The sequence below is a fragment of the Pan troglodytes genome, chromosome 11 (assembly GCF_028858775.2).
Source record: "Pan troglodytes isolate AG18354 chromosome 11, NHGRI_mPanTro3-v2.0_pri, whole genome shotgun sequence".
In the NCBI taxonomy this organism is placed as follows: domain Eukaryota; kingdom Metazoa; phylum Chordata; class Mammalia; order Primates; family Hominidae; genus Pan; species Pan troglodytes.
Window position 1 is genome coordinate 55,951,498 of NC_072409.2, and position 24,337 is coordinate 55,975,834.

Sequence of the window (24,337 nt, forward strand, 5' to 3'; positions counted from 1 at the left end):
TGCAGAAGCTTTTTAGTTTAATTGTCCCATTTGTCTAATTTTGGTTTTGTTCCCTGTCCTTTTAGGTCTTAAGTCATAAATTCTTTGCCTAGACCAATGTCCAGAAGAATTTTCTCAAGGTTTTTAGTATTTTGATAGTTTTGGGTCTTATATTTAAGTCTTTAATACATCTTAAGTTGATTTTTGCATATGGTGAGAGATAAGGGTCTGTGTCCAGATTTGGTTCCTGCCAGTGGGTTGGTGGTCTCGCTGACTTCAAGAATGAAGTCACAGACCTTCACTGTGTTACAGCTTTTAAAGGTGGCATGGACCCAAAGAGTGAGCAGCAGCAAGATTCACTGTGAAAAGCGAAAGAACACAGCTTCCACACATGGAAGGTAACCCAAGCAGATTGCCACTGCCAGCTGAGGTGGCCAGCTTTCATTCTCTTATTTGTCCCTGCCCATGTTTGGTTTTTGTCCTATCAGAGTGCCCTTTTTTCAATCCTCCCCGTGATTGGCTACTTTTAGCTACTGCTGATTGGTGCATTTTACAGAGCACTGATTGGTGCATTTTACAGAGTGTTGATTGGTGCATTTTACAATCCTCTTGCTAGCTACAGAGCACTGATTGGTGCATTTTACGATCCTCTTTTAAGACAGAAAAGTTCTCCAAATCCCCACTCGACCCAGGAAGTCCAGCTGGCTTCACCTCTCAGGTTCTGTTTTATCTTCCTGCATATGGCTATCTAATTTCCCAGCACCATTTATTGAAAAGGATGTCCTTTCTTCAGTGTCTCTTCCTGTTAGTTTTGTCAAAGACCAGTTGGCTGTAACTATGTCACTTTATTTCTGGGTTCTGTATTTTGTTTTATTGATCTATGTGTCTGTTTTTACAGAAGTATTACACTGTTTTGGTTACCATAGCCTTGTAACATAATTTCATATCAGGTAACGTGATGCCTCCAGTTTTGTTCTTTTTGCTTAGAATTGGTTTTGCTATTTGGGCTCTTTTTTCTGGTTCCATAAGGATTTAACATTGTTTTTTCTAATTCTGTGAAAAATGACATTGGTATTTTGATAGGGATTGCATTTCATCTATAGATTGCTTTGGGCATTATGGTCTTTTTTTTTTTTTTTTTTGAGATGGAGTCTTGCTCTGTCACCCAGGCGTGATCTCAGCTCACTGCAAGCTCCGCCTCTCAGGTTCATGCCATTCTCCTGCCTCAGCCTCCCAAGTAGCTGGGACTACAGGCGCCCGCCACCACACCTGGCTAATTTTTTTTTTTGTATTTTTAGAGACGGGGTTTCACTGTGTTAGCCAGGATGGTCTTGATCTCCTGACCTCGTGATCTGCCTGCCTCGGCCTCCCAAAGTGGGTCATTTTAACAATATTAATTTTTCTGATCCATAAGCATGGAATATTTTTCCATTCGTTTGTCTCATTGACAGTTTCTTTCATCAGTGTTTTATAGTTTTCCTTGTAGAGATGTTTCACCTCCTTGCTTAAATGTATTCCTAGGTAGTTTATTTTTTGTAGCTCTTGTAAATAAGATTTCCTTCTCAGCTAGTTTGTTATTGGTGTATAGAAATGCTACTGATTTTTGTATATTACTTTTGTATCAATTTTACTAAATAATCTTACTAAATTCATTTATCAAATCCAAGAGTGTGTTGGTGGAGTCTCTAGGTTTTTCTAGACATGTAATCCTATCATCAGCAAACGGAAATAATTTGATTTTCTCTTTTCCAATTTGAATGTCTTTTAATTCTTTCTCTTACCTGATTGCTGTGGCTAGGACTTCTAATACTATATCAAATAGGAGTGGTGAAAGTGGGAATACTTGTTTTGTTCCAGTTCTTGAGAAAATGCTTTCAACCTTTCCCCCATTCAGTATGATGTTGGTTGTGGGTTTGTCATATAAGCCTTTTATTATTTGAGGTATGTTACTTCCATGTCAAGTTATTTGAGGGGTTTTTTTTATCATGAAGGGATGCTGAATTTTATCAAATGATTTTTCTGCATCTATTGAGGTTTTTAATCCTTCATTCTATTTTCGTGATGTATCACATTTATTAATTTGCATATGTTGAACTATCCTTCCATTCCTTATGTACAACCCACTTGATCATGGTGTATTACCTTTTTGATGTGCTCTTGAATTCCATTTGCTAGTATTTTGTTGAGGATTTTTGTGTCTATGTTTATCAGAGATATTGGCATGTAGTTTTCTTTTTTTGTTTTGTTTTGTCTTTGTCTGGTTTTAGTATCAGAGTGATACTGGCCTTGTTACATGAGTAATGAAGAAGTCCCTCCTCCCAGATTATTTGGAACAGTTTCAGGAAGATTGGTATTAGTTCTTCTTTGTACATTTTATGGAATTCAGCTATGAATCCATCAGGTCCTGGACTTTTTTTTTTCCATGGGAAATTTATTTATTACTGATTCAATCCTGCTACTCATTATTGGTCTATTCAGGTTTTCAGTTTCTTCCTTCTTCAATCTTAGGAGGTTGTATGTTTCCAGGAATTTAGCCATTTCCTCGGGATTTTTTTGGTTTGTGAGCATGTAGTTGTTCATAATAGTCACAGATGAAATTTTGTTTTTCTGTGGTATCACTTGTAAGTCTTCTTTTCATTTCTGATTTTGTCTCTTCTCTTTTCTTGGTTTCTAGCAGTTTATCAATTTTGTTTCTCTTTTCAAAGAACCAACTTTTTGTTTCATTGCTCCTTTGAATGGTATTCTTACATAGATGCAATGATAATATGTCCTATAGGCTTTAGAAGAATCTTAGTGCATTGTCAAAGAAACATTTTTAGTTGAGCACATACCTTATGAGCAAAGGAGTGGCATTAGATCTTCATAGTAGAAACAGTTATAGTGTTTCTAATACATGTGTTTCTTAGAGAGAATCTAACAACATTGAAAGGGCCTACTCACAAAGGCCACTGTGCAAAGATAACAGGAAACTCCCCAAAAGCTTATCTTCAAGTTAGCTGCATCAAGTCCTGTGGTGCTTGAAAATATCTCCATTAATGCTGAATTGAAGACTACAGGGAGATGAAAAGACTGTAGGATTAATATGCTTCATCACAATAATCTATAATATTAAGAAATAATTTAAAATTGTTGAACAAATATGTCATGGTGTTATGTCCCAAAGGTTCATTATGGGCTATTGAATTAATAACTTTATAAATCTATGCACATATCACCTAAGACATAAAATTATTTTGAAAAGAAACAGTAGAATTTGATATACAAACATTTTAGAACTCGAATTGCCTTGTAAAGATGTCCACATACGATTGGGAAAGAAGGCAGACCTTCCCAGAGGGAGTGAGTAAAGCATCATCAGCAAATAATAAGTTAAACAAAGTGAATAAAAGCTTATTGTTAGGTATGTAATGTTTGTGACAATATTGTAGGAAATATTGTACATAAAATGCTGTATGGAGTATAAACTCAGATGTAACAGGATCATATTTGAAAACAGTAAATGTGTTTAATATTCTTCTTCTTAGTAAATCATGTTCCCTAGCCATCATTTTACCTTATTGCAATACCAATCCAAAAAAAGGAGAATAAGAGGCCATGTAGTTCCACATCAGCCCAGAAAAGGCGTCCCCTCTTTCTGGTCATGACAGATTATGAGAATGAAAAGGGGATGAAGGCAGAAAGTTCAGGAGGTGAGACACGTATCTAAACTCCTGTATCAGAGCTAAAGTCCCAGAAGTCAAGTCTTCTTAGCTACACTGAGGAACAAGTGAAGAAGAGATGATGACTTTAATTTATCTTCCTACTTGAGTTTTTGAAGGGAGATCACTTGGCAGGGTACTTGTGGTAGCCTGTTCAACAAATGTTTCCGGTTCTTTTCCCTTTCAGGTACACAGCATAATTGTAATTCCTGTCCACTTGAGGTAGGGTGGAACTATGTAACTAATTCTGCCCAATGACTTGTGAGTGGAAGTGGAAGCATTTGATTACCAGAGTGAGACCATCCAGAGCTCTTCTTTTCCCTCTGGCACAGAGTTTTTCACATGTCTTTCAAGACAACACATATATTAGCTGAGAATCTGGGTACAAATTAACAGAGGAAATGATCAGGAAGTTAATTGAGTCTGTAGTCAAGGGCAGAAATGCTACTCAATGCCAGCAATCAGGTAGGCCTTACAATCAGAGTTTGGAGTGCCTATAGCATCAGCAGAAATGATGTGGCACCCATCAGCAAAGGGCGATGTACTTGTTTCTGGGAGTATGGCCTATACCAACTGAATGGCCAGTGGGATGTAGCAACCACAGACTTTGGAAGTGGTGTTAAAGAAAACACCTGTGATTAAGTATAGATTAACTATACCTTAGTGATGTCATCTAAGGACCTAAGGACTGAAGGACCTGACCAGTGGAGACCAACACAGATACTCATATGTCCCAAGAAACTCTCTCCACCCACTCAATGCCATGAATTTACATGAGCCCTCATATGCCCAAATTCTACCTTGGAAAACATTAGCGAGAGGACATGAAAATCTGGAAGACAACACTTACTGGAAAAGATCTCATCTACAATAGGCTATTCAACCCGTTAGAGATTAGGCCACTGACTTACATTTGGGTTTTTCCAAATCTAGGCAAATACTTCTGTATTAGTTTTGACTAAAAATGGAATTACAAGCAGGTAGTCATTTCCCATAACATCTCCAATACTAGAGATTGTTGACGATACTGAAAAGAAAAATGATTAATTCATTTTCATGACATTTTCTAGGCTCTAAAGCAGGGATCTTAAAAATCAGAGCAGCCAAATGCTTCTACTCTGTAGGATTAATCTATGGCAACATCTTAATGAGTCTTTTGCTTATCTGGTGCCTATCTTCACACATGTTGACACCTATACATATTGGGTAAATTATGATATGATAAAGCTAAAAGTGCTGATCATAGGTAATGATAAATATCATTTGCACAAACAGATTAATTCACTCAGAATTGACATACCTGACTCCTTGGCCACATTTACCATTGATGCTGTTATGTTTGACTGCAGATATCAGATTCATTTGACATTCAAAATGTCATTTAATACAACTCAGAGGAAAGGGTGAAATAAAAATAAAGGGTCTATTGGCTCTCATATTTCTAGTAACTATTAGAAGAAGTAGTAAACAGAAGTTCATATCTCATGGCTACAAGCAGAATGTTTCCCTGTACAGTCATACAACTTTATCAATGCTGTATTCCAAATGCTTTTTTATTAGATTTGAGTCACTGCACTTAAGATCTGGGAACACTGACCAGCTCCATCTGGCTGGCCTTTGTATCTGTGAACAAAGTAGAGAAATACACAAGGGTTATGATTTTTTTTGGGGGGGAAGCTGAGAAAAAAGGGTCACTATTATGAAGTTTGAGCCTAAACTTTTTGGATATATTAACATTAAATACAACATGTATCAGTAAACATTTAGATTTTATAAATTATATATTTTAATAATTTTTGTTATGTATTTATTTGAAAAAACCAGTTTTATACCATATTCTATTTTGAGATATTGCATTCTAATAAATAGTGGTGAGTTCATATGGCTAAAAGTGTCATAAAGAAATGCTTAGGGGTGAACTTTCCTATTGTTAAGTATTTTGCTTGTATTTTGTAATCTGATTTTAAGCTATGGTGATCGGTTGTGCACTAATAATGGTACTTCTCAAAGGAAGAAATAGTATAATATAAAAAGTATTTCATAAAGTGCTCAATTAATTCTGTTGTTGTTGTTGTTTGTTTGTTTGTTTTTTGAGACAGAGTGTCTCTCTGTCGCCCAGGCTGGAGTGTAGTGGCGCGATCTCGGCTCACTGCAAGCTCCGCCTCCAGGGTTCACGCCATTCTCCTGCCTCAGCCTCTGGAGTAGCTGGGACTACAGGCACCCGCCAGCACACCCGGCTAATTTTTTGTATTTTTGGTAGAGACGGGGTTTTACCGTGTTAACCAGGATAGTCTCGATCTCCTGACCTCGTGATCCGCCCGCCTCGGCCTCCCTTGTGTTGTTTGTTTGTTTGCTTGTTTGTTTGTTTGTTTGTGACGGAGTCTCGCTCTGTCGGCCAGGCTGTAGTGCAGTGGCGCGATCTCGGCTCACTGCAAGCTCCACCTCCCGGGTTCACGCCATTCTCCTGCCTCAGCCTCCCAAGTAGCTGGGACTACAGGCGCTGCCACCACGCCCGGCTAATTTTTTGTATTTTTAGTAGAGACAGGGTTTCACCGTGTTAGCCAGGATGGTCTCCATCTCCTGACCTCGTGATCCGCCTGTCTCGGCCTCTCAAAGTGCTAGAATTACAGACCGTACCTGGACTCTCCAAGGTTTATTGGTATTTGTCTTTTCCCTCTGTCTTCACATGGTCTTTCCTTTGTGTGTGTCTGTGTCCTAATCTCTTCAATATGACACCACTCATATTAGCTTCATATCCATCTCTATGACCTCATTTTACCTTGATTACTTCTTTAAACGTTCTTTCTTCAAATATCACATTATGAGGTACTGGGGGTCAGGACTTCAACCAGTGAATTTTAGAGATACACAGTTCGGCCCACAACATAAATGAACCTCGAAAACATTATGCTAAGTGAAATAAATGAGACATAAAAGGAGAGATATTGTATGATTACACTTACATGAGATACATGAATAGTCAAATTCAGAGACAAAAAGTAGAAGAATGGTTACCAAGTCCTGGGGAAAGGGTTGGAGGAATGCGGAGTTATTGTTTAATGCGCAGTTTTGGGATGACACGAAAGTTCTGAAGGTGGATAGTTATGATAATTGCACAATAATGTGAATACACTTAATGCCACTGAATTGAATATTTAAAAATCGTCAAAAAGATAAATTTTATGTTATGCATATTTTACCACAATAAGAAAGAAAACTCTAGAAATAAAAATATAGTAACAGAAATGAAGAATGCCTAGCAATGCATTGGAGAGGGAATAAATGGTATTAAAATTAAATCTTTTATTATTCTTAATCTGTGTAAAGCATAACATTTAAAAATAATAGTATTACAATGTATTGCATGATTATCAAATATGAATAAGTGCAATTAATGATAGCAGTATTACAAGGGACATGAGAGAGAAGTTGAGAATATTCTGTATGAGGTACCTATACTGTACACAAAGTAATATAATGACATCTGAAAGTGGACTGAGAGTACAGAATCGTATATTGTAAACTGTAGAGCAACCATTAAAAACCTTTTTAAGAGAAGTGTAATTACTATTCTAAGAAAGGAAATAAAATGGAATCATATAAAATGATCAATTAAAAAGAAGACAGAAAAAGAGTAGGAAATAACAAACAGCAAATTCAATGAGCAGAAAACAATGACAAACATAGTAGATATCACTCCACCTATATCAATAATCACTTCAATTATGAATGGTTTAAAAATGCTATTGTAACTGTACTCCATTTGCTTAAGAAGGTAGATGAAAAGCTATATACATTAAGGAGAGACATGGAAGATACAAACACTAAAATAAAACTTCTAAAGGTAAAAATACAATATCTGATGTAAAAATTCATTGGATTAGATTAACAGCAGATTAAACATTGCAAAGGAAAAGATTCATGAATAAAAATCATAGCAACTGAAACTATACAACATGTCACACACAGATTTAAAAAAAGACTGAAAATGATGAAGAGGGAATCTGTAAGCTAGATAAACTGCAAGCAGCTTAATATATGTAAGACTGGAGTTCCCAAAAAGTAGTAAAGAGGAGAATAATAAAAATGAGGGCCAGGTGCAGTGGCTCACACCTGTAATCCCAGCACTTTGGGAGGCTGAGGTGGGCGGATCATTTGAGGTCAGGAGTTCAAGACCAGCCTGGCCAACATGGTGAAACCCTGTCTCTAATAAAAATACAGAAATTAGCTGGGCGTAGTAGTGGGGGCCTGTAATACCAGCTACTTGGGAGGCTGAGGCATAAGAATTGCTTGAAACTGTGAGGTGGAGATTATAGTGAGCCGAGATTGTGCTAATTCAACTCTAGCCTGGGCAATATAGCGAGACTCAGTCTCAAAAAACAAACAAACAAAAAAAACAACAACGAATATTTGAGTACACAATGGCTGAATATTTACAAATTTCATGGTAACTACAAATTCACAATTCCAAAAATCTCAATAAACTCAAACATGAAAAAATTACAAGGCACATTAAAGTCACATTGTTTAAGACTACTGATGGACAGCGTTAAATGCATCCAGATGTGGAGCACATGAGATACAAACTAACAAAGAATGAGAAAAGAATGAAAGCATATTCCTCATTGAAAGAAATGCAATCAAGAAAACAAGTATAGCTTTTCTATAATACGGAAAGAAAATAAAAGTACTGAAATAGTTCTATAGTATTTGTACTCAGGGAAATCAGATTTTCACAAACGAAGGCAAAATAAAGAGCTTTTCAGACATGCAAAAGCGAAAAGAAATCAGTAGCAGAACCATATAACAAAGAAATGCTAATGGAAATTCTTCAGGTGGAAGGAAATGACACCCAGTGAAATCTACCTCTATTCAAAGGAATGAAAAGCATCAGAAATTACAGCTACATGAGTAAATATTTGTTTCTTATTATGTAAATTTCTTTTTTATTATTACTATTATTTTTAAATTATAGTTTCAGTTCTGGGGTACATGTGCACAACATGCAGGTTTCTTAACGTATGTATACATGTGCCATGTTGGTGTGATGCACCCATTAACTTGTCATTTACATTAGGTATATCTCCTAATGCTCTCCCTCCCCTCTCCCCCCACCCCACAACAGGCCCCAGTGTGTGATGGGGGCCTGTGTCCAAGTGTTCTCATTGTTCAACTCCCACCTATGAGTGAGAACATGTGGTGCTTGGTTTTCTGTCCTTGCGATAGTTTGCTCAGAATGATGGTTTCCAGCTTCATCCATGTCCCTACAAAGGACATGAACTGATCCTTTTTTATGGCTGCATAGTATTCCATGGTGTGTATGTGCCACATTTTCTTAATCCAGTCTATCATTTTTGGACATTTCGGTTGGTTCCAAGTCTTTCCTATTGTGAGTAGTGCCACAATAAACATACGTGTGCATGTGTCTTCATAGCAGCATGATTTATAATCCTTTGGGTATATACCGAGTAATGGGATGGCTGGGTCAAATGGTATTTTTAGTTCTAGATCCTTGAGGAATCGCCACACTGTCTTCCACAATGGTTGAACTAGTTTACAGTCCCACCCACAGTGTAAAAGTGTTCCTATTTCTCCACATCCTCTCCAGCACCTGTTGTGTCCTGACTTTTTAATGATTGCCATTCTAACTGGTGTGAGATGGTGTCTCATTGTGGTTTTGATTTGCATTTCTCTGATGGCCAGTGATGATGAGCATTTTTTCATGTGTCTGTTGGCTGCATAAAAGTCTTATTTGAGAAGTGTCTGTTCATATCCTTTGCCCACTTTTTGATGAGATTGTTTGATTCTTTCTTGTAAATTTGTTTAAGTTCTTTGTAGATTCTGGATATTAGCCCTTTGTCAGATGAGTAGATTGTAAAAATTTTCTCCCATTCTGTAGGTTGCCTGTTCACTCTGATGGTAGTTTCTTTTGCTGTGCAGAAGCTCTTTAGTTTAATTAGATCCCATTTGTCAATTTTGGCTTTTGTTGCCATTGCTTTTGGTATTTTAGTCATGAAGTCCTTGCCCATGTCTATGGCCTGAATGGTATTGCCTAGGTTTTCCTCTAGGGTTTTTATGGTTTTAGGTCTAACATTTAAGTCTTTAATCCATCTTGAATTAATTTTTGTATAAGGTGTAAGGAAGGGATCTACTTTCAGCTTTCTACATATGGCTAGCCTGTTTTCCCAGTACTATTTATTAAATAGGGAATCCTTTCCCCATTTCTTGTTTTTGTCAGATTTGTCAAAGATCAGATTGTTGTAGATGTGTGGTATTATTTCTGAGGGCTCTGCTCTGTTCCATTGGTCTCTATCTCTGTTTTGGTACCAGTACCATGCTGTTTTGGTTACTGTTGCCTTGTAGTATAGTTTGAAGTCAGGTGGTGTGATGCCTCCAGCTTTGTTCTTTGGGCTTAGGATTGTCTTGGCAATGCAGGCTCTTTTTTGGTTCCATATGAACTTTAAAGTAGTTTTTTCCAATTCTGTGAAGAAAGTCATTGGTAGCTCGATGGGGAAGGCATTGAATCTATAAATTACCTTGGGCACTATGGCCATTTTCACGATATTGATTATTCCTACCCATGAGCATGGAATGTTCTTCCATTTGTTTGTGTCCTCTTTTATTTTGTTGAACAGTGGTTTGTAGTTCTCCTTGAAGTGGTCCTTCACATTCCTTGTAAGTTGGAGTCCTAGGTATTCCATTCTCTTTGAAGCAATTGTGAATGGGAGTTCACTCATGATTTGGCTCTCTGTTTGTCTGTTATTGGTGTATAGGAATGCTTGTGATTTTTAGACATTGATTTTGTATCCTGAGACTTTGCTGAAGTTGCTTATCAGCTTAAGGAGATTTTGGGCTGAGATGATGGGGTATTCTAAATATACAATCATGTCATCTGCAGACAGGGAAAATTGGACTTCCTCTTTTCCTAATTGAATACCATTTATTTCTTTCTCCTGCCTGATTGCCCTGGCCAGAACTTCCAACACTATGTTGAATAGGAGCGGTGAGAGAGGGCATCCCTGTCTTGTGCCAGTTTTCAAAGGGAATGCTTCCAGTTTTTGCCCATTCAGTATGATATTGGCTGTGTGTTTGTCATAAATAGCTCTTATTATTTTAAGATACATCCCATCAATCCTAGTTTATTGAGAGTTTTTAGCATGAAGGGCTGTTGAATTTTGTTGAATGCCTTTTCTGCATCTATTGAGATAATCATGTGGTTTTTGTCTTTGGTTCTGTTTATATGATGAATTAAATTTATTGATTTGTATATGTTGAACCAGCCTTGCATGCCAGGGTTGAAGCCCACTTGATCATGGTGGATAAGCTTTTTGATGTGCTGCTGGATTTGGTTTGCCAGTATTTTATTGAGGATTTTTGCATCGATGTTCATCAGGGATATTGGTCTAAAATTCTCTTTTTTTGTTACGTCTCTGCGAGGCTTTGGTGTCAGGATGATGCTGGCCTCATAAAATGAGTTAGGGAGGATTCCCTCTTTTTCTATTGATTAGAATAGTTTCTGAAGGAATGGTACCAGCTCCTCTTTGTACCTGTGGTAGAATTTGGCTGTGAATCCATCTGGTCCTGGACTTTTTTTGGTTGGTAGGCTATTAATTATTGCCTCAATTTCAGAGCCTGTTATTGGTCTATTCAGGGATCCAACTTCTTCCTGGTTCAGTCTTGGGAGGGTGTATGTGTCCAGGAATTTATCCATTTCTTCTAGATTTTCTAGTTTATTTGCATAGAGGTGTTTATAGTATTCTCTGATGGTAGTTTGTATTTCTGTGGGATCAGTGGTGATATCCCCTTTATCATTTTTTATTGCATCTATTGGATTCTTCTCTCTTTTCTTCTTTATTAGTCTTACTAGCAGTCTATTTTGTTAATCTTTTCAAAAAACCAGCTCTTGGATTCTTTGATTTTTTGAAGGGTTTTTTGTGTCTCTATTTCCTTCAGTTCTGCTCTGATCTTAGTTATTTCTTGCCTTCTGCTAGCTTTTGAATGTGTTTGTTGTTGCTTTTCTTGTTTTTTTTAATTGTGGTGTTAGGGTATCAATTTTAGATCTTTACTGCTTTCTCTTGTGGGCACTTAATGCTATAAATTTCCCTCTACACACTGCTTTAAATGTGTCCCAGAGATTCTGGTATGTTGTATCTTTGTTCTCACTGGTTTCAAAGAACATCTTTATTTCTGCCTTCATTTTGTTAGGTACCCAGTAGTCATTCAGGAGCAGGTTGTTCAGTTTCCATGTAGTTGAGCAGTTTTGACTGAGTTTCTTAATCCTGAGTTCTAGTTTGATTGCACTATGGTCTGAAAGACAGTTTGTTATAACTTCTGTTCTTTTACATTTGCTGAGGAGTGCTTCACTTCCAAGTATGTGGTCAATTTTGTAATAAGTGTGATGTGGTGCTGAGAAGAATGTATATTCTATTGATTTGGGGTGGAGAGTTCTGTAGATGTCTATTATGTCTGCTTGGTGCAGAGATGAGTTCAATTCCTGGATATCTTTATTAACTTTCAGTCTCGTTGACAGAAAGTTTCTGTCAATTCCTGGATATCCTTGTTAACTTTCTGTCTCGTTGACAGTGGGTTGTTAAAGTGTCCCATTATTATTGTGTGGGAGTCTAAGTCTCTTTGTAGGTCTCTAAGGACTTGCTTTATGAATCTGGGTGCTCCTGTATTGGGTGCATATATATTTAGGTTAATTAGCTCTTCTTGTTGAATTGATCCCTTTACATTATGTAATGGCCTTCTCTGTCTCTTTTGATCTTTGTTGATTTAAAATCTGTTTTTTCAGCGACTAGGATTGCAACCCCTGCTTTTTTTTGTTTTCCATTTGCTTGGTAGATCTTCTTCCATCCCTTTATTTTGAGCCTATGTGTGTCTCTGCACATGAGATGATGGGTCTCCTGAATACAGCACACTAATGGGTCTTGACTCTTTATCCAATTTGCCCCTCTGTGTCTTTTAATTGGAGTATTTAGCCCATTTACATTTAAGGTTAATATTGTTATGTGTGAATTTGATCATGTCATTATGATGTTAGCTGGTTATTTTGCTCATTAGTTGATGCAGTTTCTTCCTAGCCTCCATGGTCTTTACAATTTGGCATGTTTTTGCAGTGGCTGATACTGGTTGTTCCTTTCCATGTTTAGTGCTTCCTTCAGGAGCTCTTGTAAGGCAGACCTGGTGGTGTCAAAATCTCTCAGCATTTGTTTGTCTGTAAAGGATTTTATTTCTCCTTCAGTTATGAAGCTTAGTTTGGCTGGACATGAAATTCTGGGTTGAAAATTCTTTTCTTTAAGAATGTTGAATATTGGCCCCCATTCTCTTCTGCCTTGTAGAGTTTCTGCTGAGAGATCCGCTGTTAGTCTGATGGGCTTCCCTTTTTGCATAACCCGACCTTTCTCTCTGGCTGCCCTTCACATTTTTTCCTTCATTTCAACTTTGGTGAATCTGACAATTATGTGTCTTGGAGTTGCTCTTCTCGAGGAGTATCTTTGTGGCATTCTCTGTATTTCCTGAATTTGCATATTGGCCTGCCTTGCTAGATTGGGGAAGTTCTCCTGGATAATATCCTGCAGAGTGTTTTCCAACTTGGTTCCATTCTCCCCGTCACTTTCAGGTACACCAATCAGATGTAGATTTGGTCTTTTCACATAGTCCCATATTATCTGGAGGCTTTGTTCATTTGTTTTTACTCTTTTTTCTCTAAACTTCTCTTCTCACTTCATTTCATTCATTTGATCTTCAATCACTGATACCCTTCTTTCACTTGATTGAGTCAGCTACTGAAGCTTGTGCATGCATCACATAGTTCTCATGTCATGGTTTTCAGCTCCATCTGGTCATTGAAGGCCTTCTCTATGCTGTTTATTCTAGTTAGCCATTCATCTCATCTTTTTTCAAGGTTTTTAGCTTCTTTGAGATGGGTTTGAATATCCTCCTTTAGCTCGGAGAAGTTTGTTATTACTGATCAATTGCAGAATGGCAAATGTTGCTGCCTGATCCTTCCTCTGGAAGCTTCGTCTCAGAGGGGTACTAGGCTGTATGAGGTGTCAGTCGGCCCCTACTGGGAGGTGTCTCCCAGTTAGGCTACTCGGGGGTCAGGGACCCACTTGAGGAGGCAGTCTGTCCATTCTCAGATCTCCGGCTCCATACTGGGAGAACCACTACTCTCTTCAAAGCTGTCTGACAGGGACATTTAAGTCTGCAGAAGTTTCTGCTGCCTTTTGTTCAGCTATGCTCTGCCCCTAGAGGTGCAGTCTACAGAGGCAGGCAGGCCTCCTTGATCTGCGGTGGGCTCCACCCAGTTCGAGCTTCCTGGCCACTTTGTTTACGTACTCAAGCCTCAGCAATGGCAGACACCCCTCCCCCAGCCTTGCTGCCACCTTGCAGTTTGATCTCAGACTGCTGTGCTAGCAGCGAGCAAGGCTCCGTGGGCGTGGGACCCTCCAAGCCAGGCACAGGATATAATCTCCTGCTGTGCCATTTGCTAAGGCCATTGGAAAAGCACAGTATTAGGGTTGGAGTGTCCTGATTTTCCAGGTACTGTCTGTCAGGGCTACCCTTGGCTAGGAAAGGGAATTCCCCAGCCCCTTCTGCTTCCTGGGTGAGGCAATGCCCCATGAGCTTTGGCTCACGCTCCATGGGCTGCACCCACTGTCCAACAAGCCCCAATGAGATGAACCTGGTACCTCAGATGGAAATGCAGAAATCACTCATCTTCTGTGTCACTCATGCTGGGAGCTGTAGACTGGAGCTCTTCCTATTTGGCCATCTTGGAACCTCCCCTCATGTAAATTTCTTTTAAAGATAATTGATTAAACAGAACGATAACAATGTGTTGTTATTGCAACATATGTATATACAAATAAAGTATATGACAACAAAGCATAAAGACTGAGAGGGGAGAAATGCAAGTATACTGTTGTAAGGTTTGAATAGTATATGTGAAATGGTATAATTCACTTGAAGCTAGATTGTGATAAGTTTAAGATATATACTACTACCCCACAGCAAACACAAAATTAGCAAAATAAAGAATTATAATTTTAAGCCAAAAAATACCAGAGACAAGTCTCAATCAATTCAGAAGTTTATTTAGCCAAGGTTAAGGACATACCCGTGACATAGCCTTAGGAGGTCCTGAGAACATTTGCCCAAGGTGGTCTGGCTACAGCTTGAATTTCCATGTTTTAGGGAGGTATAAGACATGAATCAGTACATGTGAGACATACACTGGTTAGGTCTGGAAAGGTGGGGTGTATTAGGGTTCTCTAGAGGGACAGGACTAATAGGATAAATGTATATGTGAAAGGGAGTTTATTAAGGAGTATACACTGTCACAAGGTGAAGTCCCAAAATAGGCCATCTGCAAGCTGAGGAGCAAGGAAGCCAGTCTGAATTCCCAAATCTCAAAAATAGGAAAGCCGACAGTGCAGCCTTCAGTCTGTGGCTGAAGGCCCAAGAGCCCCTGGCAAACCACTGGTGTAAGTCCAAAAGTCCAAAAGCCAAAGAACTTGGAGTCCAATGTTCAAAGCCAGGAAGCATACAGCATGGGAGAAAGATGAAGGCCAGAACACTCAGCCAGTCTAGTCCTTCCACATTCTCCTGCCAGCTTTATTTTAGCTGTGCTGGCAGCTGATTAGATGGTGCCCACCCAGATTGAGGGTGGGTCTGCCTCTTCTAGTCCACTGATTCAAATGTCAGTCTTCTTTGGCAACACCCTCACACATACACCCAGGAACAACACTTCGCACCCTTCATTCCAATCAAGTTGACACTCAATATTAACCATCACATGGAGTAATGTGAAGGGGGAAGAAGGGGCAGTGGGGGGGTTGTGGCCTGCAAGTCATAAGTGGATTAAAAGATTTCCTGATTGGCAATTGGTTGAAAGCTTTTATCTAAAGACCTGGAATTAATAGAAGGGTTAAAATAAGGGGCTGTGGGGACCAAGGTTTTTATTATGCAGATAAAGCCTCCAGGTAGCAGGCTTCAGAAAGAATAGATTATAAATGTTTTTTATCAGACTTAAAAAGGTACCAAACTCAGTTAATTCTCTCCCGGATCAGGAAGAAGACCTGGAAATAAAAGGAGATTTTCTATAGAAAGTAGATTTTCCCACAAGAGACAGCTTTGCAGGGCCATTTCAAAATATGTTTAAGAAATATAGCCAGGCACGTTGGCTCATGCCTATAATCCTAGCACTTGGGGAGGCTGAAGCAGGCAGATCACTTGAGGTCAGGAGTTTGAGACCAACCTGGCCAACATGGCAAAACCACATCTCTACAAAAAATACAAAAAAATAAGCCAGGAATGGTGGCAGGCACCTGTAATCCCAGCTATTCAAGAGGCTGAGGCAGGAGAATCGCTTGAACCTGGGAGACGGAGGTTGTGGTGACTGAGCCAAGATCATGCCACTGCACTCCAGCCTGGGCAACAGAGGGAGACTCCATCTCAAAAAAAAAAAAAAAAAAAAAAAGAAGAAGAAGGAGAGAAAAGAAATATCTTTTGAGGTAAAATATTTTTATTTCTTTTAGGGCTTGCTGTCTGTCATGTTGGTATCTTAATGGCTACCAAGAGTCTGTTTCATCAGTCGTAAGGTCTCTGTTTTAATGTTAAATGCTGGTCAGCTGTGCCTGAATTCCAAAGGAAGGTGAGTATAGTGTGGCGTGTCTGACCTCTACTACCCATCATGGCCTGAACTGATTTTCCAGGTTAACTTAGGAATGCCCTTGTTTGAGAGGAGGGGTCCATTCAATTGGTTGATGGGCTTAGAATTTTACTTTTGATTTACATAGTTAATGAACCAGAAAGGAAGATGAAATGTAATAAAAATGTTTGATCCAAATGGAAAAGAAGAAGAAAAAAGAACAAAAATCAAAATTATGACTCAAACCTAACTATATAAATAATCATATTAAATGTAAATGGTTTAAACACCTCAATTAAAAGTCAGGAATTGTCATATAATTTTTTTAGGAAGACCCAATTCTATGCTGCTTACAAGAAATACACTTTATATATAAAGAAACAAAGAGGTTAAAAAATACATACCATGTTAACAGAAATCAACAGAAAGCTGATAAATCTAGCCAGATTAATCAGGCATTAGAAGAAAAAAATGCCAGTAGCAGGAATGAGAAAGGTGACATGATTTTAGGTTTTACAGATGTTAAAAGAATCATAATAAAATATATATAACTTCATGTCAATGATTTCCACAATTGTCATAAAATAGATGAACTCCTTGAAATACACAAACTACCATGTCTCACTCAAGAAGAAATACATAATCTGAATAGCCCTACATCTGTTAGAGAAATACAATTTGTAGTTACAAAACCTTCACATAAAGAAAATGCCAGGCCCAAGTGGCTTCACTAGTGAATTATATCAAATATTTAAGAAGTAATACTAATTTTACATGAACTCTTCATAGAAAATTTTTGAGAAGGTAATTATTTCCTGCCTCATTGTATGAAATTAGCATTACCCTGATATAAATGTCAAAGACATTACAAGAAAAGTAAACTAGAGACAATATCTCTCATGACATTAGTTGAAAAAATGCAATTTTAGCAATTAAATTACAGCATTATGTAAACAGAATAACACACAAGGACCAAGGGGGCTTATCCTAAGAATGTGAAATTGTTTGAACATTTAAAAATCAAACAGTGTACTAAGAAGAAGGAAGACAAAAACAGAAATGAAAAAGACATTGCAACTGATGTCACAGAAATCCAAAGATCATAAGAAACTGCTGTGAGAAAAAATACACCATAGATAACCTAGAATAAATGGATAAATTCCTAGAAACATACAACCTACCAAGAGTGCATCATGAAAGAAATAGGAAATTTAAACAGGCAAACAGTAAATAAGGAGATCGAATCAGTAATAAAAAAAAAACTCCCAACAAAGCAAAGCCTCCGACCTGATGACTCTGCTGCTGAAGTCTACCAAATATTTAGAGAAGAATTAATACCAATCATTTTAAAACTCTTCCCAAAAAATCAAAAAGGAGAGAATATTTCCAAACTCATTTCACGAGGCCAGCATTATGTGAATTTAAAGACAGACAAAGACACTACAAAAAGAAAACTACAGGTCTATGTCCCTGATTAATATAGATGCAAGGATCCTCAACAAAATAATTGCAAACCAAATTTAACAGCAAATTAATAGGATCATACACCATGACCAAGTGGGATTTATCCCTGAGTTGCAGGGATGGTTCAACATATGAAAATCAATTAATGTGATACAGTTAATAGAAAGATAAAAATCACAAAATCATCTCAATAGATTTAAAAATAATAATTTGATAAAATTCGACACTTTTTCATGTTAGAAACTCTCAACAAACTAGGAAGAGATGGAAGTTACCTCAACATATTGAGGCCAGGTATGAAAATCCCACAGCTAACACCACACTCAGAAGTAAAAAACTAAAGGCTTTTCCTCTAATATCAGGAAAAAGACAGGGATGTTCACTTTTACCACTTCTATTCAACATAGTAATGAAAGTCCTGCCCAGAATGATTATTCAAGATCAATACAAAAATACATCAAGTTCAGAAGGAAGAAGTGAAATTGTACCTGTTTAAACATGATCTAATATACAGAAAACTCTAAAGACTCCACAAAAAACTGTTAGAATTAATAAGTCAATTCAGCAAAGTAGTATGATAAAAAACAATATGTAAAAATCAATTGCATTTCTATACACCAAAAATAAACTCTCTGAAAGAAAATTAGGAAACCAATCCCATTTACAACATTATCAAAAATAATCAAATACTTAGGAATAAACTTAGCCAAGGAGGTAAAAGACACACTGCAAACTGCAAAACATTAATTTAAGAAATTCAAAAGGACACAAGTAAATGGAAAGACATACTGTGTTCATAGATTGGAAGTCTTAATATCTACACTACTCAAAGCAATCTACAAATTCAATTCAACCCCATAAAAATCCTAATAGCATTTTTACAGACAGAGAAAAAACAATTCTAAGATTCATATATAATTGGAAAGTACCCTGAATAGCCAAAACAATCTTGAGAAGGAAGAGCAAGGCTAGAGGCATCACTTCCTAATTTCAAAATATATTGCAAAGCTATAGTAATTAAAATAGTATGTTAACAGCATAAAGATAGACATTTAAGACCAATGGGTTAGAATAGGGAGCCAAGAAATAGATCTGTGTATATACAGTCAATATATCTTTGACATGGGTGCCAAGAATGCACAATCAGGAAAGGACAGTCTCTTCAACAAATGCTGCTGGGAAAACTGGATATCTCCATGCAAGAGTAGAACTGGATCCTTGTCTTATACCATACACAAAAATTAAATCAAAATGGATTAAAAACTTAAATGCAAGGTGAGACTGTAAAGCTTCTATAAGAAAACACTGGGAAAAAGATTAATTTCCAAAATACGTTAGGAACTCAAACAACTCAGTAGATAAAACTAACAATCTGATTTTTTAAATGAGCAAAGGACTTGAATAGACATTTTTCCAAAGAAGAGAAATACCCACAGGTATATTAAAAGATGCTCAGTGTTACTAATCATCAGAAAAATGTAAATCAAAACCACAATGAAATATTTCCTCACACCTGTCAGGATGATTATTATTAAAAAAAAAAAGACAAGTGTTGGAAGGGATGTGGATAAATGGAACCCTTGTACATTGTTTGTGGGAATACACGATGGTGCATTTACTATGGGAAAAAAAGTATGAACGTTCTTCAAAAAGTTAAAAACAGAGCCATTATATTGCTCCAATAATCCCACTTCTGGGTATTTATCCAAAAGAATTGAAATCAGGATCTTGAAGTAATATTACCATTCCTATGTTCGTTGCAACACTATTCGTAATAGCTCAGATGTAGAAACAACATTAATGTCCATTAACAGATAAATTCATAAAGCAAATGTGGTATAGACATACAATGGAAATACTATTCAGCATTAAAAAAGAAATTCTGCAATATGCACAACATGAATAAACATTGAGGATATTATTCCAAGTGAAATAAGCCAATCACAGAAAGACATATCCCGTATAATTTGCTCATCTTAGATAGTGAAAATATTAACAGTACAATTCATAGAATCAAAGAGTGGAATGGTGGTTGCCAGGATGGGAGTGAAAGGGAAGTGAGGAGTTGCTTATCAATGGGTATAAAATTTCATTAATGCAAGATGAATTAGCTTTAGAGATCTGCTGTATAATACTGTGCCTATAGTTAACAATATTTTATTGTATACTGAAAAATCTCATAAGAGAGTAGATCTCATGTTATATTCTTACCACAATAAAATAAAAATTTTAAAAATCAAGCACTGTAGTTCACCAAATTGAGAAATTAAAAAAGAAAAGATCTTATCTCAGTATAATCAGAAGAAAATAACTCTCAGCAAACTGGCACTAGCAGGAAACTTCTTCAACCTGATTAAGGTAATTTACAAAAAACCTACAGGTAATGTCACGCTTAATGTTGAAAGACTGAATGCTTTCCTCCTGAGATCAGGAATGAGATGAGAATGTCAGCTCTTACCACTTCTATTCAACATTGTAATTGAGGCAATAAAGCCAAAAGAAAAGAGAAAAACACACAGGTGAATTGGAAAAAAAGTAAAATTGTTTCTGTTTCTCAGGTAACATGACAGGAAGTTTTGTGGAATCTACACAAAAACTACCAGAAATTAATATGCTACTAATTATTATTAACTAATAAGCTGATAAAGCTACTAGTACTAACAAATTAGTTAAGCAAAGTTGAAGGATAGAATACGACTATACAAAGTTTCTTCCTTATACTAGCAATGAACAATCAGAAATTGTATTTTAAAATTATGATTTATAGGCCATACACAGTGGCTCATACCTGTAATCCTAGCACTTTGGGAGGCCAAGGCGGACAGATCACGAGGTCAGGAGATGGAGACCATCCTGGCTAACACGGTGAAACCCCATCTCTACTAAAAATACAAAAAAAAAAAAAAAATAGCCAGGAGATTTACAATAGCAGCAAAATATCAAATACTTAGGGATAAATTTGAGCAACAAAACATGTAAGACCCTTCTACCCTGGTTTGATAGAGAGGAGTGGAAGAGAAGGCTTGCCAAAGGGCAACAGGAACATTTTGGGGTGACAGATATTAATTCTTGACTTTTAATGAGTTTCCTGTGTTTTACACGTGTCAAATACTATCACACTGTACACCTTAAATATGTGCAGTTAATTGTATGCCAATTATACCTCACTTCTCTTAGGAATGAGAAATTGGCAATACATGTTAAACCTACTCTGTTACTTTCTTTTCCAGGGCCTCAGACAGAGACAGAGGGGTGTGACAATCACAGCTGTGATAGCTAAACTTGCCCAAAAATCTGTTTAAACTCAGTAAAAATGAATAAATGAAAAATCATTTTGCTTGAGAATAAATTTCTCTTTTTAACTTCTTGCACAAATTGCAACTGCATTGCCCTTCCCTTTGCTTTGCCTTTTGATCTCAGAAATGATCCTGCAGTCCGACCCTGAACACTAACCTTGATTGGAGCAGCAGGAAAATATCATGGGATGTCTGAACAAATTATGAAGCTTATAACCCCCAGGTCTTACAATTTTCCAAGCTTCTCCTCCTAGGCATTACCTGTGCTACCACACAGAGCCATTGCAGGCACGGGGAAATTGAGAATTCTTCTTAAAGCTGTTAAGGGACTGAGGAATAAGTGAGATTTGTCTCTTAAGCACTGAAGGATTCCCTAAAATGTATAGACAGCCTTGTAGACAGCTATTGAATTATTTGTCCAACTGTGTCTGGAATGTTTCTTCCAGGATGCAGCTTCTTTAATGCTCCTAATCTAAAGATAGTTTAGATTTGAGTCAATTTTTCCCCCAGGTCTTAAGCTAGGAAACTATGCAGGTAACTAATGGGATTATGACAAAACTCTTCAGGAATCTTTTTATTTTAACCCTTAAAGTAAAAGTGATTCTTTAAATCTTCCTGAACCTTGAAGAATTGGGCTAACTCAGATATTAAGAGTTTAGAGTTGCTTTTTCTTTTTCTTTTCTTTTTTTTTTTTTTAGACGGAGTCTTGCTCTGTTGCCTGGGCTGTAGTGCAGTGGCATGATCTCGGCTCACTGCAACCTTCGCCTCCCAGGTTCAAGCGATTCTCCTGCCTCAGCCTCCTGAGTAGCTGGGACTACAAGTGCCCGCCACCACGCCCAGCTAATTTTTGTAATTTTAATAGAGACGGGGTTTCACCATATTGGACAGGCTGGTCTTGAACTCCTGACGATCAGGTGATCCACCCGCCTTGGCCTCCCAAAGTGCTGGGATTACAGGCGTGAACCACCATGACCAGCTTAGAGTTTCTCTTTCTACATCATTTACCTTGTATGTCTATATCTAACCCAGGACTCAAGACAGTGATCTTAGACTCAACAACTTGGAATTATTTTTCCATTCACACAATTTCTCCCAGAGCTGTTTAAATTCACAAGGTAGCTGCTTCTGATGGGTTTATGAGTCAGATTTAGACTTAGCTCCCTCAAATTTTACAGAGATCTCTTTTTTCCAACTTGTTTCCAACAAGAGTGTCACAAACACTAGGTGCTAGAAAACTCTCCACTCAGAATAGTGACCTGCATGTGTATCATCTACAAGACTCCCAGCAAAGACTTGACCTCATTCCCTGAGACTCTATTTAAAGCTGGGACTTGTCCAACTCTGGATGAGCTTGCCTTCTCAAGTTTCTAACTCCTAGGGGTGAGCAAGAAGCTCTACAGTTAAAATTTAATGGAATTTTCAGCCTGGCATGGTGGCTCATGCCTGTAATCCCAGAACTTTGGGAGGCCAAGGCAACCAGATCACAAGGTCAAGAGATCGAGACCATTCTGGTCAACATGGTGAAATGCCGTCTCTACTAAAAAAATGCAACAGAGCAAGACTCCGTCTCAAAAAAAAAAAAAAAAATGGAATTTTCTCACATTTTTTCAACATTTCCAGAAAGATGGTTGACTTTGCTGGGTTTTCTTTCCTTTTCTTAACCTATAAGAACAATCTCTGTAACCTGCATCCTTTGCCCACGAATGAACTCTGACTTCCTGAAACTCTAAGTGAGCAACTTGGTTGTTACTTCTGGAGGTATCAGCCTTCTGCTAATTGCATTTAAGATGCCATTGTAGAAAGTTTTGGCCACAGGACCTGGCTGGAAAACACTGGCCCCACTGGACTGTACTCTGTACTCAAACTTTCCTTAAGTATAAAGATATGATAGAGAATGGCTTTTACATAGGAAGATCCTGGGGATGGTTAAGCACATGAGAAATGATTATTGGGGTTCTCTGAGAAAGAAAATTGTCAGAAGAGGCAATTGAATCACCAAGATCTACGAACTAATGTAGAATAAGTCACTGCAAGCGTCAGCTTAGTTTCTCTCCAAATGAGAAAGCAGTCGTCAAACTCCTTCACATATCCTTGAAACATACGAACAATCTGGGCATCTTTTGTCTACACAGGGGTTGCTTCTCTTGAATTCTCTAAATATAATTTGGTACAATAGAGTATTAGTCTTTTGCATTTGTGTGTGTGTGTGTGTCTGTGTGTGTATACACACACAGACACACACACATATGCCATACAATATTTTTTGAAGTTTTATTAAGTTTAATAATTGAATGACTAATACTGCAGCTATGTCTAGCATATTGTGTTAGAAAGCATGCTTAGCCTCTCTGTAAGAGAGAGCCCCAGAGACCTGGGAACGTTTATCTATGTAGAACCATATATCTAGTAGAACCATAGAACATTTATCTATGTAGGCTGAATGTGCAATTTATCATATTCTCAACAATAATCCTATGCTTGGTGAAATGTATAAGGGACCTTTGCGTACCTTTTTTTCTTTTTGCAACTTCATGTGAATCTACAATTATTTCAAAATAAAAAATTTTAAAAAGTACATGTGTCAAAAGAAATCTCTTGATAAACATAAAACAATAAAAAAGGAACCTTTGTCAGAAACACATGGATAGGCTCTCTGTGATTGTCTCTCATGGCTGTTGCTTAACTTGAATAAAAATTCACATCATGTCAAATATTACAAGCAACATTATCTGTGACATAGTCTATTGAAGCAGTCACATTGGCATTGGGGAGATACACAAACAAAGCGAACCATAGCCATCTGGTATTCTCAGCTTGTTTGCAAAATCACTTAACGAGGCTAAGTTGAAGATGTGGAAATACAGGTTCATCTGGGAGTGAATGGTCTCACCTGTCCCCGACTTACTTTTCTCTCTCTCCATTTCCCTCAGGGCTCAATGAAGAGGGAGTCATGAAGAATTTGGAAGAGCAAGTGCCCCAGTCCTATGTATTTATGTCTCCCCACTGATGTACAGTGCTCCATCTGCCATAAATATCTATCGACTCAATTCTGAGTCATTTACTGGACTTCTATTTTTTTTCCTTTGGGCTATTTCATCTATCAGGAGATTTGCCCCATGCTGTCTTGAAGGCTAACATTATGAATTTTGATTGGTGGTACGGCAGTTCCTTACATCTTATTATTATTATTTTTATTCTACAGATTTGTTTTCAATTCTTCGGCCTTTGACTTTTTTTGTACGAAG

The 24,337-nt window shown here is 37.5% G+C and overlaps 1 long non-coding RNA gene across 1 annotated transcript; it reads left to right on the plus strand.

The window, feature by feature from the left end:
* The first annotated feature begins 261 nt into the window (after positions 1-261).
* LOC107976856 (uncharacterized) lies at positions 262-24,337 on the plus strand. Its single transcript, XR_001721141.3, has 3 exons — positions 262-377; positions 16,220-16,335; positions 24,023-24,337. It is a non-coding gene; the product is annotated as an uncharacterized LOC107976856 (long non-coding RNA).